The following is a 14861-nucleotide window of genomic DNA, read 5'->3' as shown; positions in this document are numbered from 1 at the left end:
GAAAGCTACTTTCAGGGGCAGGTAACTAAAGAATAAAGAATTGGGAGCCCCGTTTGGTTATGAATTTGTTTAAGTTATTATTTCAATCAAAGTTTAAGAAAATTCTATCAGCTTGTTAGGAAATTATTTCTTTATTTATGAAAAAAAATTTGGAACTATAAGATCGCAGATAATGACAAAATTGATTCTGCTTTGTCCGTTAGTCCCGTTACCCCGTAAACAGTCGGAGTTTTTTTTTTTTTTATCTAAATTCCATTTCAGTTCAAACTTTCATTGCAGTTAAGTATATACATGCATCTATCATGATGAAGATATAGTTAGTCCAAGCGTTAAAAGTTTTTATCTAATATCCAAAATTCTCAGTTCGCACAATTTAGAACTAACTTATCCGTACTTACGCTAGGGGCTATCAATAACGTCCAAGGTGAATTCGGGCACAGTACTACTTCAAGTTATCGGTACATGAAATATGTATCGGATTTGAAAACTGTAGTAGTATAAGTTTCAAATAATCAAATTATCTGTGACTATACTAAATACTGAAATATAGGCTATCAATTCGGACACCGTTATGCTTGTAGCGTCGGCTCCACAATTTTATCAACTGTAGTACAAGTTTCAAATAATCAAATTATCTGTGATTACACTAAATATAGGCTATCAATTCGGACACTGTGATGCTTGTAGCGTCGGCTCCACAATTTTATCAACTGAAGTACAAGTTTCAAATTATCAAATTATCTGTGATTACACTAAATATAGGCTATCAATTCGGACACTGTGATGCTTGTAGCGTCGGCTCCACAATTTTATCAACTGTAGTACAAGTTTTCAAATAAATCAAATTATCTGTGATTACACTAAATATAGGCTATCAATTCGGACACGGCGATGCTTGTTGCGTCGACTCCACAATTTTATCAACTGTAGTACAAGTTTAAAATTATCAAATTATCTGTGATTACACTTAATATAGGCTATCAATTCGGACACCGTGATGCTTGTAGCGTCGGCTCCACAATTTTATCAACTGTAGTACAAGTTTCAAATAATCAAATTATCTGTGATTACACCAAATATAGGCTATCAATTCGGACACTGTGATGCTTGTAGCGTCGGCTCCACAATTTTATCAACTGTAGTACAAGTTTCAAATAATCAAATTGATTGTGATTACACCAAATATAGGCTATCAATTCGGACACTGTGATGCTTGTAGCTTCGGCTCCACAATTTTGTCAACTGTAGTGAAAGTTTCAAATAATCAAATTATCTGTGATTACACCAAATATAGGCTATCAATTCGGACACTGTGATGCTTGTAGCGTCGGCTCCACAATTTTATCAACTGTAGTACAAGTTTCAAATAATCAAATTGATTGTGATTACACCAAATATAGGCTATCAATTCGGACACTGTGATGCTTGTAGCTTCGGCTCCACAATTTTGTCAACTGTAGTGCAAGTTTCAAATAATCAAATTATCTGTGATTACACCAAATAAAGGCTATCAATTCGGACACTGTGATGCTTGTAGCGTCGGCTCCACAATTTTATCAACTGAGTACAAGTTTCAAATTATCAAATTATCTGTGATTACACTAAATATAGGCTATCAATTCGCACACGATGATGCTTGTAGCGTCGGCTACACAATTTTGTAAATTGTAGTGCAAGTTTCAAATAATCAAATTATCTGTGATTACACTATATATAGGCTATCAATTCGGACACGGCGATGCTTGTTGCGTCGACTCCACAATTTTATCAACCTGTAAGTAAAATTATTTAAAATTATCAAAAATTATCGTGAAATTACACTTAACATATGGGCTATGCAATTGGGCAGACCGTGATGCTTGTAGCGTCGGCTCCACAAATTTTGCCAACGCTGTCATCGGACCCTATAGAGGAAATTGCTGGCAACTGGCTCTGAAAAAAACGACTACCTCTACATGTGGACGTTGTTTTGTGTTTTTATGTTTGCCAGGAAGTATAATTAAAATTTTTTTTTCGTTTAGTTTTCGACAAGATTTGAATACACATAGTCAAACAGAACATACACACATATGCAATGAATATGGCCATGTAAAACCGACGATCTACTAACATAAATCGTGTTTAAAATAATTTTTACGTTCCATCAAATTTTAGTACAAATTTAAAATGACATAAAATAAATTTTTACCAAAAAACAAGGGGAGGAAAACCCCAAACCCAAAACGGGCCCAAGATTGCAAATCACTTTCGACTTTTAAAATTTTTTTAGTATATTTATTAAATTTTTTTTGGGGCGCAGACCAAAAAAATAAAGGTAGGGGAAAAATTTTAGAAAATCCCAAGCTGTTTTAAATTGGGAAGTGCCCAAAGTAGTCCGTTTTTTTAAGCCCGGGTTTCTTCCCCTTTTATATTTTTAAAATAACGCCGAAAAATTTAGGGGGGAAACACTGCGTAAAGATGGTAAAGACAGGCGCATTAATTTTTTAACAAAATAAAAAAAATTCCCCAAATGGTCGAAATTTTTAATATTGGGTTTTTTCTTAAAAGATAACATTTTTAAGTAAGCTCCATCATTGTTAAAACAACAGTTAGCGTCGTTACAAGCCCTAATATAGAATAATATAGTTTTCTTCAGGCTGTAAACAAATAACTTCACCGTGGCCGAGGGGTTTGCGCGCTTGCTTAGGAAGCGAGAGGTCTGGAGTTCAAATCCCAGTGAAGGCAACTCATTTTTTTCAAATTGTTTAAGTCAAATAAACATTGGATTGAATATCAGTGTTTAAATTAGTCTTATAGCCAATTTACTACAGTTAAAACGCTGGAAAGCATTGGTGGCACTTTACAAAAACAAATTGGTTTATAATCTTATAACCTTCATCTTTCTGACATTCTGAGACCCAAACAAATTCAGCACCTTCTGTGCTTTGATTTATAATCCTTTGCGGATTTTTTTCTATTTAAAGTGATTCACTTGACCTGCATAATAATAAATGATGATGATGATGATGATAATAATAATAATAATAATAATAATAATAATAATAGTAGTAATAATAATAATAATAATAATAATGATAATGATAATAAAAAAAATAAAAATAATAATAATAAAACCCGGTAATAATAATAATAAAAATAATAATAATTATAATAATGATGATAATAATAATAATAATAATAATTATAATAATATAATAATGATAAATAATGATAATAATAATAATGATGATGATGATAATATTATAATGATAATAATAATAATAATAATTATTATTATTATTATTATTATTATAATAATAATACAATAGGAATAAAATAGGTTTTAGGCATTTTGACGTATATAGCACCTTTGGTAGAGGTAAAAATATTAGTAGGTTTATTTATACATGTAATTAAAAGTCTTATCTTTTTGGTTATCCCCATAAACAACTCTAGTAAAGTCGAGTTAGATCTTACATTTTACATGTAAGTTTTATTTTTTATCTATTTTTTTATTTGTTTTGTTATTGCTATCAAGAATCAAATAAAGTTATAAGTGGTTTGATTTTGTTTGCCATGTTATGTCTATAACAAACGACATAAATTTTAGGGTAGAGAAACTGGGGTATCCTGTACCGAAATTTGATTTCCGGGTTCCAGGTGTGACTTCAATGTCTGCAGATGTTCACAAATATGGATTTTGTGTGTGAAGGTATGTTTAAATAAATTGAATACTTAAGAACAATAGTAAAAATATCAGATGTTTAAATTGGGGGCCTAGCGGCGTGGAGTTAGCGGCCTAGCGACCCGGCCTCATAACAGCGTGAAGTTAGCGGTATAGCGACCAAGCGACCTAGTAGCGGTGTGAAGTTAGCGGCCTACAGCCCCAGCGACATAGCGATGTGAAGTTAGCGGCTAGCGAACCAGCGTCATAGCAGCGTGAAGTGGCGGCCTATCGGCCCCAGCGACCTAGCGGCGTGAAGTTAGCGGTCTAGCGACCAAGCGTCATAGCAGGGTGAAGTTGGCGGCCTAGCGGCCCAGCGACCTAGCGGCGTGAAAATAGCGGCCTAGAAACCCACGGGCAATAGCAGCGTGAAATTGGCGGCCTAGTGTTTTAGGGGGATTTAAAGATACAAAAAACAATATAGTTAAAAAAAAAGAAAAAATAATGCATTAAAAAAGTTAAACCCAACATTTTTTTTTAATTTTTACATTTAAAAAAGTGGGGAAAAAAAAAAGTTTCAGTCCCGACCGGGTCTTAAAAACGGGAAACCCCCGAAATACCGACCGGGGGCTTCCCCACTGACCGTCGTTTTCCAAACACCCGTCCAACTGCACGACCAAAAAAAAGATTGTTCTTTTGGAAACCCCGGACCTAATCATACCCAAAAATTTAACAGAAAACAGGGAAAAAGGGCCAAATTTTTTAAAAACTGATTATTATTTTGGGTCTTTTTATTGTACAAACAAAATTAATGTTACGAAAGTTAATGCATTTTTTTCATCCACCCTCGTATATGGTCGCTTACATAATATCCCCTAATTAGTAAACAGTTCAATACCGTAAGATATATATGTATCTTCAATGCAATATGACAAACATTTACACTTTTGAATCAATATTTTTTACTACAATTATTTACAGGGTGCTAGCGTTATTTGTTACCGAAATTCTGATATAAGAAAATATCAGATCTACGCCTATTCAGAGTGGCCAGGAGGTCTATATGGTTCCCCTTCAATGGCTGGTACCAGACCAGGTAGTATACTTTACTAACGCTTTACTGAATTTTGTTTAAATATACGAACTTTTTAAAACAGACAATCTGTTTAAATGGTTTTTAAGACTAGCATTAGTATTTATTATCCCCATCGATAATACTGTACGGGGTATCTTAAAATGATTGAAAGCTAAGACGCCAGGATTCGATAAACTTTGCCACATGACCACATAGACGATAGATATATAAGACCTTCATGGCAATAAATGATTTTCTTCAGGAGTTAATATTGTGGGCAGGTTACTACAATGTATTTAATAATTGAGCCGCGTCATGACAAAACCAACATAGTGCGTTTGGCGACCAGCATGGATCAAGACCAGCCTGCGCATCCGCGCAGTCTGATCAGGATCCATGCTGTTCGCTATCAGTTTCTCTACTTGTAATAGAGTTTGTAAGCGAACAGCATGGATCCTGATCAGACTGCGCGGATGCGCCGGCTGGTCTGGATCCATGCTGGTCGCAAACGCACTATGTTGGTTTTGTCATGACGCGGCTCAAATACATCTGACACATTCCTGTCCTTTAAACAGCCTCATATATCCATATTTTTAAAAATTGCACACATGTGTTTAATAATGTTTCAATAATGAATCTAGATCATGCTACATGTTTAAATACTGAAAGAGAGCGCTAAACGTAAAGGTATAGCTAAATGAAAACAAATAAGTATTTCGACCTTAATTTAAAATCCTAATTAACTATAATAATATCAAATGTAAATATAACAAAATCTGCAAAAGGAAGTTCATGTATACGGAAAATGAGTATATTTTTTTTGGAAATGTAACAAGATACCAAAAATAAACACTCTTTTGGAGAGAAAAACTGATATCATATCTGAGGCATAATGGGCCTTTAAGAAACGGAATAGCTGAACGTCTAAACAATTCAATATAATTATAGATATGGTTTATTGCAAGCTCAAGCACCTATTTCTTCAGATCACTTTATCATACGTTGCATGCTGATTTAAAGGAACTCCATTCAGGTTCAAAGGCTTAAAACATAAATTCGAAAATCTTTCAAATATCTAGTGAAGTACATAAAATCGAAACATCTGCAAAGGTACTGCAGAATTAAATGTAATTTAATGTAATGGTATATTCTATTTTATGTAAATAAAACATGATTTTGAGTATTTAGGGATCTATAAGTTTGGTTGACATTTTTTTATCTTGATGACAAGTAATAGCCTTTGCACAAATCATTGCAGATTTATACATCAGTAATACTTATGCTATCATTGCAATATTAGGGACTACAAATCATGGGGGACCCTTGTATGACAGCGTTCGCCATATCTGCCAGTAATCCGAACATCAATATACAAGCTGTTGCTGATGCCATGGAAACAAAAGGTTGGAAAATGGAACGAAATCAACTGCCAGATTCTCTTCATTGCTCTATACTTCCACATCATGAACATGTTGCTGACAAGTTTTTAGATGACCTTGAGGAGGCGGCCAAGTATTGCAAGGTAATTGTTTGATTTGAAACTTTCGAAAATATAGAATTGAAGTATTTAAAGATCCTGTAACTCAATCTTTTATGGTTTTATATCATAAATATAATGCTCAAATGAAGATTTGTCAATATTTTAAGTTCCAAAAAGCATTATTTGTAAAGATATTACCGAACTTATAAAATTATGTAAATAAAGGTAGGTAATTAAAGATTTATTTTCTATAAAATCAAAGTCAAAGTTTACAATAAGAAATGAATGCATATATTTTAATGATAACATATAATGTGAACACATATTTGCAGTGCATATTTTACATATTCTTCGATGCTTGAAAATTGTTTTAGAAGCATAGTTATATGCATATATAACATTACACTTAAGTGTGGTAACAACCTTAATTACAACACACAGGATTTTTAAATGAAGTTATGTTTCAGTCTTTACGTGTGAGGTAGGGTCGTCTTTATAAAGAAATATTAACTTGCATTATTGCCAGACAGACACCATGTATCCAAATTAATTTATGTTAAACTGTTTAGAAATAGAAATCAGCAGTAGTTAGGACGAAATGCTGATATTGATTTATGTAATTTTTGCATATTTATTCTAAGACTCTTTTCGATCCCTTTTATAATTGCTGTTAGACTGCTTTGAGTTGAGGAAATTTATATTTCCGTATTATACCCAGTTTTATGATATTCTTCTCTCACACCACTTGCTATTATTATTTATTGACATCTCGGTATACATGTATTGCACCTCGTTTTTTCACATTTTTTTCACACCGTTTGCTGTTATTCCTGTTTTTGTTTATAAACTTACAGGATAATAAAGCCCTGGCAAAGAAAGGAACGGCGGGTGTTTACGGTATGATGGCGAATATACCGGACAAGGGAATCGTCACGGACTTCCTGGTAGAATTCTTTAGCGAGGTGTACAAATGTAAATGATTAAGTGATATAAAAATAATCTCAAAATAGCAGCACAACTCAGCAGTGGTAAAAATGTAAATGGCTAACACCAAAAACTCCGGCAGTTCAATGTTTGAGGATTGATCCGTGAAAGCAAAAACAGGATGTTTGTTTGTTCACTTAAAATAACAGACATATTTCAATTCAAAGTGAGAAATTTGATACATATTATTAATGACATTAGGGAAAGAGTTTGAGAGAAACTTATTGAAAACAACAACAACAAAGTTTTTCGTAAAGTTTGACAATTGCCCTCTGGGAGTTTGATTTATCGACAACACTGCAATAAACTTTTTATTTTAAGAAATGAATTTGATTAACTTATATGAAAGTCTTTTCGAACTGATTTTAAGTTTGTATTTTTGAAAGCATATTTTGAATACCATAAAATTCAAATAAAATATATTTTGTTTTAATTATTCCATAGATATGATTTAAAGTTTCGATGGCTTAGTGCGAAACAGCAGTAACTCATATTACGTAATGAAGGCATTACGTCCGTTTTGACATTTGAATTAAAATAATAAATATTGTATTATGAATAGATTATGTGAAATAAAGTTTTAATAAATTTAATTTTGAAATAAAAACATTTTAATGAACAAATGTATGTGTTAATTTGAGAACTTTGATGATGAATATTTGACAGTTAATATATGATTATCGATGTTTCAAAAATATATTGTAATTTGTTTTTTAAAATTCTTAATAAAATGTCTTTGTAAATTACTTTTTGATAAATGAAATGAATGTAAAATTATATTCGTAAAGGAACAAAAAAATTTTTTTTTTACATAATTGCTTATATGGAATATATTTTTTGAATCTTAGATTTAATATTTATACAGTGTTGCCCTCACATGTTCAAGCGACTTTTTATTATTAGTTATTATTACAAATGTATTTGTCTCATGTTTTGTATTGTAAATATGCAAACTGGGAAATATATCCAATAAACTTGATACTTATTACTTAATAATTTTCAAATGATGACTTTTTAATTTAGAAATATTTTGTAATGAAGGATCAATGGTTTAAACAGAGTAAAAAGTATGCAATTGCAGTTCTAATATTTTGTGATGTGCTCATTTTATGGCCCTTTGATTTTCCTTCTTTTTTATATCTTTCCTTTTCCTGTTATTTGTTTTGATAAAAAAATATCGCAAGTCATTTATAATGATGCTACAAGAGGAGAGGTTAAGAACCTTTTTCAACAGATAATTATCACGCGCTCAAAAAATTTACACCAGCTCTTCAAAGAAGGAAATTAAAACGGTGCCTGTGGTAGTTCTGTATATTCGTTTTGTTGAGGAACGGTGAGTGTTAATAATTGTTAATATTGTGCGATAGAAATTGTGATAAGTAAACGATATTTCAATTTTACAAACAGGAACTCCAAACGGAAACATGTGTTTTCCTTTTTTAAAGGCACATTATGCCTCGAAAACAAATACATTTTCCTCGATAAGAAACGGCAAACATCAGTTTTATAGCGTTTAAATAATGGTTTATGAGCGTGTTAGATCCTTATGGCATGAAAAAATTAGTGCTGAATGTGATTTTTCTTTGGTAATAAAAGTAGCCAAATGTAAACAAAGAAGTATTCTATACAAAATACTAAATCACTATAACTGTACTAATTGCCAAAAGTCAACAGAAGAAAGAAATGGTTCAGATAAATGGCAAACCAAAAACTTTTTTAAAAACTATAAAAGCACATCAAAAAGAAGACAGAGAGAATAAAAAAAATAAAAACATTATTTGGACATAATGGGCCTTAAAAATGCATAATTTCAATCTTTAAAGATGCCTGTGAGTATGGTAGAAAACGATCTATAGTTACTGACAAAACATTTCAAAGTCAAGCTTATCATTGACAAAGATGTCAGACTTTCACTTACCCATGAAAATACATGTTGCCAATATCGCAGGGGATATCAAAACAAATAACTGCCCGGCGGATACCCTATTTTCTAACCTCTTAACTGAAGAATGAGCGAGTTAAATGCTATCAAAAATAACTGGAAATGTTTCCTAAATGTGACAACCGTCGTTTTATTTTTTCTGTCGGCCATGCATTGCCAAACGATTTACAGGTGTCAAGAAAGTTATAATGTACGTTTAATTTTTTCAAAAGCTGCGGAACTATTTCCAGATTTCTGTTTCTAGAACCTGTTCTGACAAATCTAAAAAATGTAAAGATGTCTTGTTCACTAAGAAAAATTGTAAAAACATTTCAATAAAGTTCGTCCTTCAAAGTTCGTCCTATGAAAGGTATGTATTTTCTGCATGTCAACGCTCCTTCAAACAAAGGAGCAGCTTTAATTGATATTTTCGAGAAATATGATTAACTATCCTTAAACATTCATCGTATTCTCCAGACTTGGCACCCTGTGACTTTTTTTCCATTTCCCTCCTGGACTGAAAAAAAACCAACAGCTTGCAGGTCATTGCTACAGAAATGGACTTGGTTCGACCATTTTTCTGATATTGATATTTACAGGTATACTAAGAGGTGTACTAAGCATTTGAAAATTGGAATAAACTTCTAAAACTTTGTACTTATGTAGAAGAAGATTATTTCGAAGGGTTGTATTGGGAAATTATATTTGCTCTTTTGTTAAACTTATTGGCCATACTGCATTACATTTTAACCCATCCTCATATATGTCATTCACATTGCCAAAAAGTGAGATAACAGAAAGCGCTCCTATACCGAAATAGATTTCTCCTGTTTACTTACTTTATACTAATGTTACTTTAAGAATCATGTATGTATATGTATTATAACAGTATCGATACAAAAAATGACCAAATTCGGATAAACCATAAGAGCAGTTAGGGCCAAAACTAAATACACCAATTGACAAGACGACAGGCTTTTCTTATTAGTAGAATTGCGACGTATCTTACTGTATAGAACGAATGTAAAATGGTCTGACTTGTGGTAAGTGACAAAACCGAAAATTTAAATACCTTTAGTGATAAACAATGTGTTAAATATTAATGAGACAAAGCTAAGATCTTAAGCTTTTCATTGGTGTAATAAATTTCAAAATCGGATTTTAAATCGCCACAAACTAGCGGTTTAAAAACGGCTAAATTTGCATTGTTTTAGCATTAATTCGAAGATAAGGGAAACAACTCGTGTTTTTTTCACTCGATATACCTCGGTTATTTACGTAGTTCATATACAGATTGTCAATCCTTTAAAGAATCATTACAGGGTATCGGTCATTTACCAGACTTTACAACATGGAAATTAGAAAGGCGCAGGCGATAAAAATGCAAAGTTGAATTAGGCAAGGGAGTGTAAATGTTATCTTAAATATGTGTGAAAGTAAATATGTAGATATGTAATGTGTATAAGGTTCAATCAGGAAATAAAGAATGTCGGTCCCCTTACACGGATTTGATAATCTTTAATAGAAGACAAGGATATGTACATCCAAAATACAGGGCAGAAATTTGAACATCTGAAATACAAGGAATGGGTATGGACATCTGAAATTCAGGGTAGGAATTTGAACATTTGAAATACAAGACATGTGTACGGACATCTGATATACAAGAAATATAAGAAATTGGTATGGACATCTAAAATACAAAAATGGGTACGGACATCTGAAATACAAAAATGGGTACGGACATCTGAAGTACAATAATGGGTACGGACATTTGAAATACAATAATGGGTACGGACATTTGAAATACAATAATGGGTACGGACATTTGAAATACAATAATGGATATGGACATTTGGGTACGGACATCTGAAATACAAAAAATGGGTACGGACATCTGAAATACAAAAAATGGGTACGGACATCTGAAATACAAAAAATGGGTACGGACATCTGAAATACAATAATGGGTACGGACATCTGAAATACAAAAAATGGGTACGGACATCTGAAATACAAAAAATGGGTACGGACATCTGAAATACAATAATGGGTACGGACATTTGAAATACAAAAAAATGGGTACGGACATCTGAAATATAATAATGGGTACGAACATTTGAAAAACAATAATGGGTACGGACATTTGAAATACAATAATGGGTACGGACATTTGAAATACAATAATGGGTACGGACATTTGAAATACAATAATGGGTACGGACATTTGAAATACAATAATGGATATGGACATTTGGGTACGGACATCTGAAATACAAGAAATTGGCATGGACGTCTAAAATACTACAAGAAATGGGTATGAACACCTGAGAAACATTTAAAATTCCAAACATTTGTACATGTACATATTATAGATTAGATTTCTTCATTTCTCAAAGATAGAGGACTCACATGTTTTACACATTCAATTTAGTTGAAAGACAGAATTGACGAGTCCACGTCAAGCAGATTATCCATATGCTTTGTTCATGTAGGTGTGGAGAATGGGGAAGGGGACAGGGGGAGAAGGAAGGAGAAAACAATGATGCCACTTAGAAGTGATATTAATACACGAGGAAAAATGTTTATTGTGAATGCCAAAATTTTAAAGTCCTATCAAAGCTGAGAGACATTTTCGTTGGATATGCATATATGGTATAAATCGTATACTCAATGTTGTACAGTGCGATAACTACATATAGTCAGTGTGTATAATATATAATCTTCATCTATAGAGTTAAAAGGTAGACACTAAAAACAAATGTGAAAGATATTCTACAAAAATATTACATGCATTATAATTTGACAGGTTAAGTTCATTTTCTAAATCCGGAGGAATTTAGAATAATTTTTCTGCTCATATGTAACGTATAATTGTTGTAATACAGCAAGAAGAAGAACATTTACTTATCACTTAAACTACAAGTTTCTCGTGATTAACATTCAGGCATGCACTTATAATGGTATGAAAAATACAATGTAAGATAAATTGGATGGACAAAACTAAATATGAAAGACAACAATAAAAAAGATGATGGCTTATACATACTTCACTATACATACTTCACTATACATACTTCCCTATACATACTTCCCTATACATACTTCCCTATACATACTTCCCTATTCACAGTTAAAACTTTTCATAAGTTTAGACCTGTAACAAGGTAGACATTAAAGATCTGTAGGTTTTATTAAATCTGCTTTAAACTGTAGTCCTTTTTTTCGACTTGGAACTGGTGCCAGAATTGACAATTATTGAAGAAAAATGTAAGATTTATGTCATTCATAATAAAATTATGAACATATTTAGGTAGAGTTTTGCCTTCCGTTCTCCCGGTTGATGTAAACCTGACTTTTTAATCATGACGTAGACCAGATAAGGCCAGAAAACGAAAAAGCTTGCAACTGAAGCCCGCTCTAATACAAGCAACTTCCAAGGTTATGCAAAGTGTTTGATTAAACGGCTTATAAACTGACGAAGATTCATTATTTTATGGAAAGCTTATATTTTCCCCCGTAGACTGGTGCATATCCTAAAGAAATTGGTACAGAAATAAAATATTTACGGCTATTTTCTTTTCCAATTCGAGCAACATTTGTCTTGGAAATGATGCCGAAAATGACGTCAATGTCACGTGGTATTGCCACACTGTTATAACTTTAAATGAAAGTCTCATCCCTTTAATAATAATGTCATAACTGTAACTCTTTTAATACAGAACTATTTTAAGTCATATCATATCCATATACTAAGATATACATGTTGTATGCACATAACATTAATAATTCCCAGTTTCTGTTAAATAGATATGAAATCCTAACATTAACATTAACATTGGTACTAATGGATGGAATTCAAAATCTAGTACTAAAAAGAAAACTATAATGTATAAACTCTATTATAGATACTATTATTAGCCAGCTAACACTGGGTATAAACACCTATAACCTGTAGACTAATCAATACATGTATTATCATTCATAAATTTAAATGCAAGTCTCATCCATCATAACTGTAACTCTTTAGATACAGAAATATTGTAAGTCTCATCATACGGGGAAGTCAAAGACCGGGCCCGCGAAGCGGGTCCGGGCTTTGGCTTGCCCGGCTATAGACTACACGTGTATATTTAAAAGAAAATCAAATAAAAAACAATTAAAAATATATAGAATTCTATACCTATCAATGAAATTTTCAGTGTCAGTTCTAGTCGGGCGCCGCCATTTACAATGTAACTAAATGATAAAAGGCGGCGAACACCAATATCTTTTATTTAGTCGTTAACGCTGTACAGACGTTTAAAGTATTGTTTACGTGACGTCACAATGTAGCGCAAAACAGCACGTGCAAAACAATCAAATCAAGTACGCTATTTTAATGTCGCAAATGTTTTAAGTTTTACATTTATTTCACTTTTAATAATCTTTATTTCGCTCGAAAAATTATAGAGTGAAATAACATAAAGAAACAAAGTTTTATCAACGTTTTCAAAACTCGTTATTCATTTAACGACAGGGGCGGAGTCATATTTAACACAGTGCGTGTGACGTCACACGCACTCGTCACTGCATTTGAAATAAAAAGGAGCGATTATTTCATACTTTTTCACGTTAAAAGTACATCGAGCTCGCTTTGAGGCATTGTCTTTTTCATATGACCTAAGATAGACAGAAAGAACAAATAATTTAGTAAACCTGAGTTACTTCCCCTTAAAATAGAGAAAACCTGAAACCCAAAAGAACACCCTAAACAGCAAAATTATTAAATGTTGCAGGCTCAGTTTTATTAAGCCATGCAAAGTTATGGTAAAGTATTCATAAAAAGTTAGATGGCCATGTGACAGCAGTAATTGCATAAATTCGGATAGCTTTCACCATCCGGATACTGGTACACTTTGTAAAAACAATATTCTGTGCAATAGATAAATGTAATATGGATAAAATCAATAAGATAATCGTTTACAACAGTTCCATTACCAATACCAATACTCATTTGCAGGTGAAGTTCTTCTTGTAGGAAAATTTTGAAAATATGTAAATGAATGAAAAAGAAAACGGCATCAATGTAGACCACAACGATATTCGAAATCCGGGTTTTAGTATTGCCAATAAAGCTAAGGGACAAGCTGTTAAACTGAGCCTGCAATTTCGTGAAAATAATATCACAATGCACATGCTGTTTACATAAAGTTATTAAATACAAATATAACAACATATTTGTTTACTTGATTTTTACGAATCATAACACAACATGACATTAACTGCTAATAATAACAGCTCCTTCCATAGGCCAAAATAAAGAGCATTCCATAAGAGACGACGCCGCTCACCGGCGTCGCCAATAAAGTGTGAAATTTGATATAAAAACAATACACAACAAGAGCTGTCGGTAGGACAGCAACGCTCGACTATTCTTAGTGCTTGATAGTAAAAAAAAATGCTTGATACAATTACCTCCTCCTGTTTACAGGTTGGGGTAATGATGGTGAAAAAGTGTGCAAAGTTTCAAAGCCATATGTCAATGGACTTTGAAAATATTTGAACTATTACAATAACTTTAACGTAAATTCTATGTCCAAAAAGGGGCATAATTCTGTCAAAATGCTTGATACAGTTACCTCCTCCTGTTTACAGGTTGGGGTCATGATGGTGAACAAGTGTTCAAAGTTTCAAAGCCATATGTCAATGGACTTTGAAAATATTTGAACTATTACAAAAACTTTAACGTAAATTCTAAGTCGAAAAAGGGGCATAA

Source organism: Ruditapes philippinarum, unplaced genomic scaffold (genome assembly GCF_026571515.1).
Source record: "Ruditapes philippinarum isolate M1 unplaced genomic scaffold, ASM2657151v2 ctg4643_1_1_1_1, whole genome shotgun sequence".
In the NCBI taxonomy this organism is placed as follows: domain Eukaryota; kingdom Metazoa; phylum Mollusca; class Bivalvia; order Venerida; family Veneridae; genus Ruditapes; species Ruditapes philippinarum.
This window is presented reverse-complemented; position numbering follows the sequence as displayed.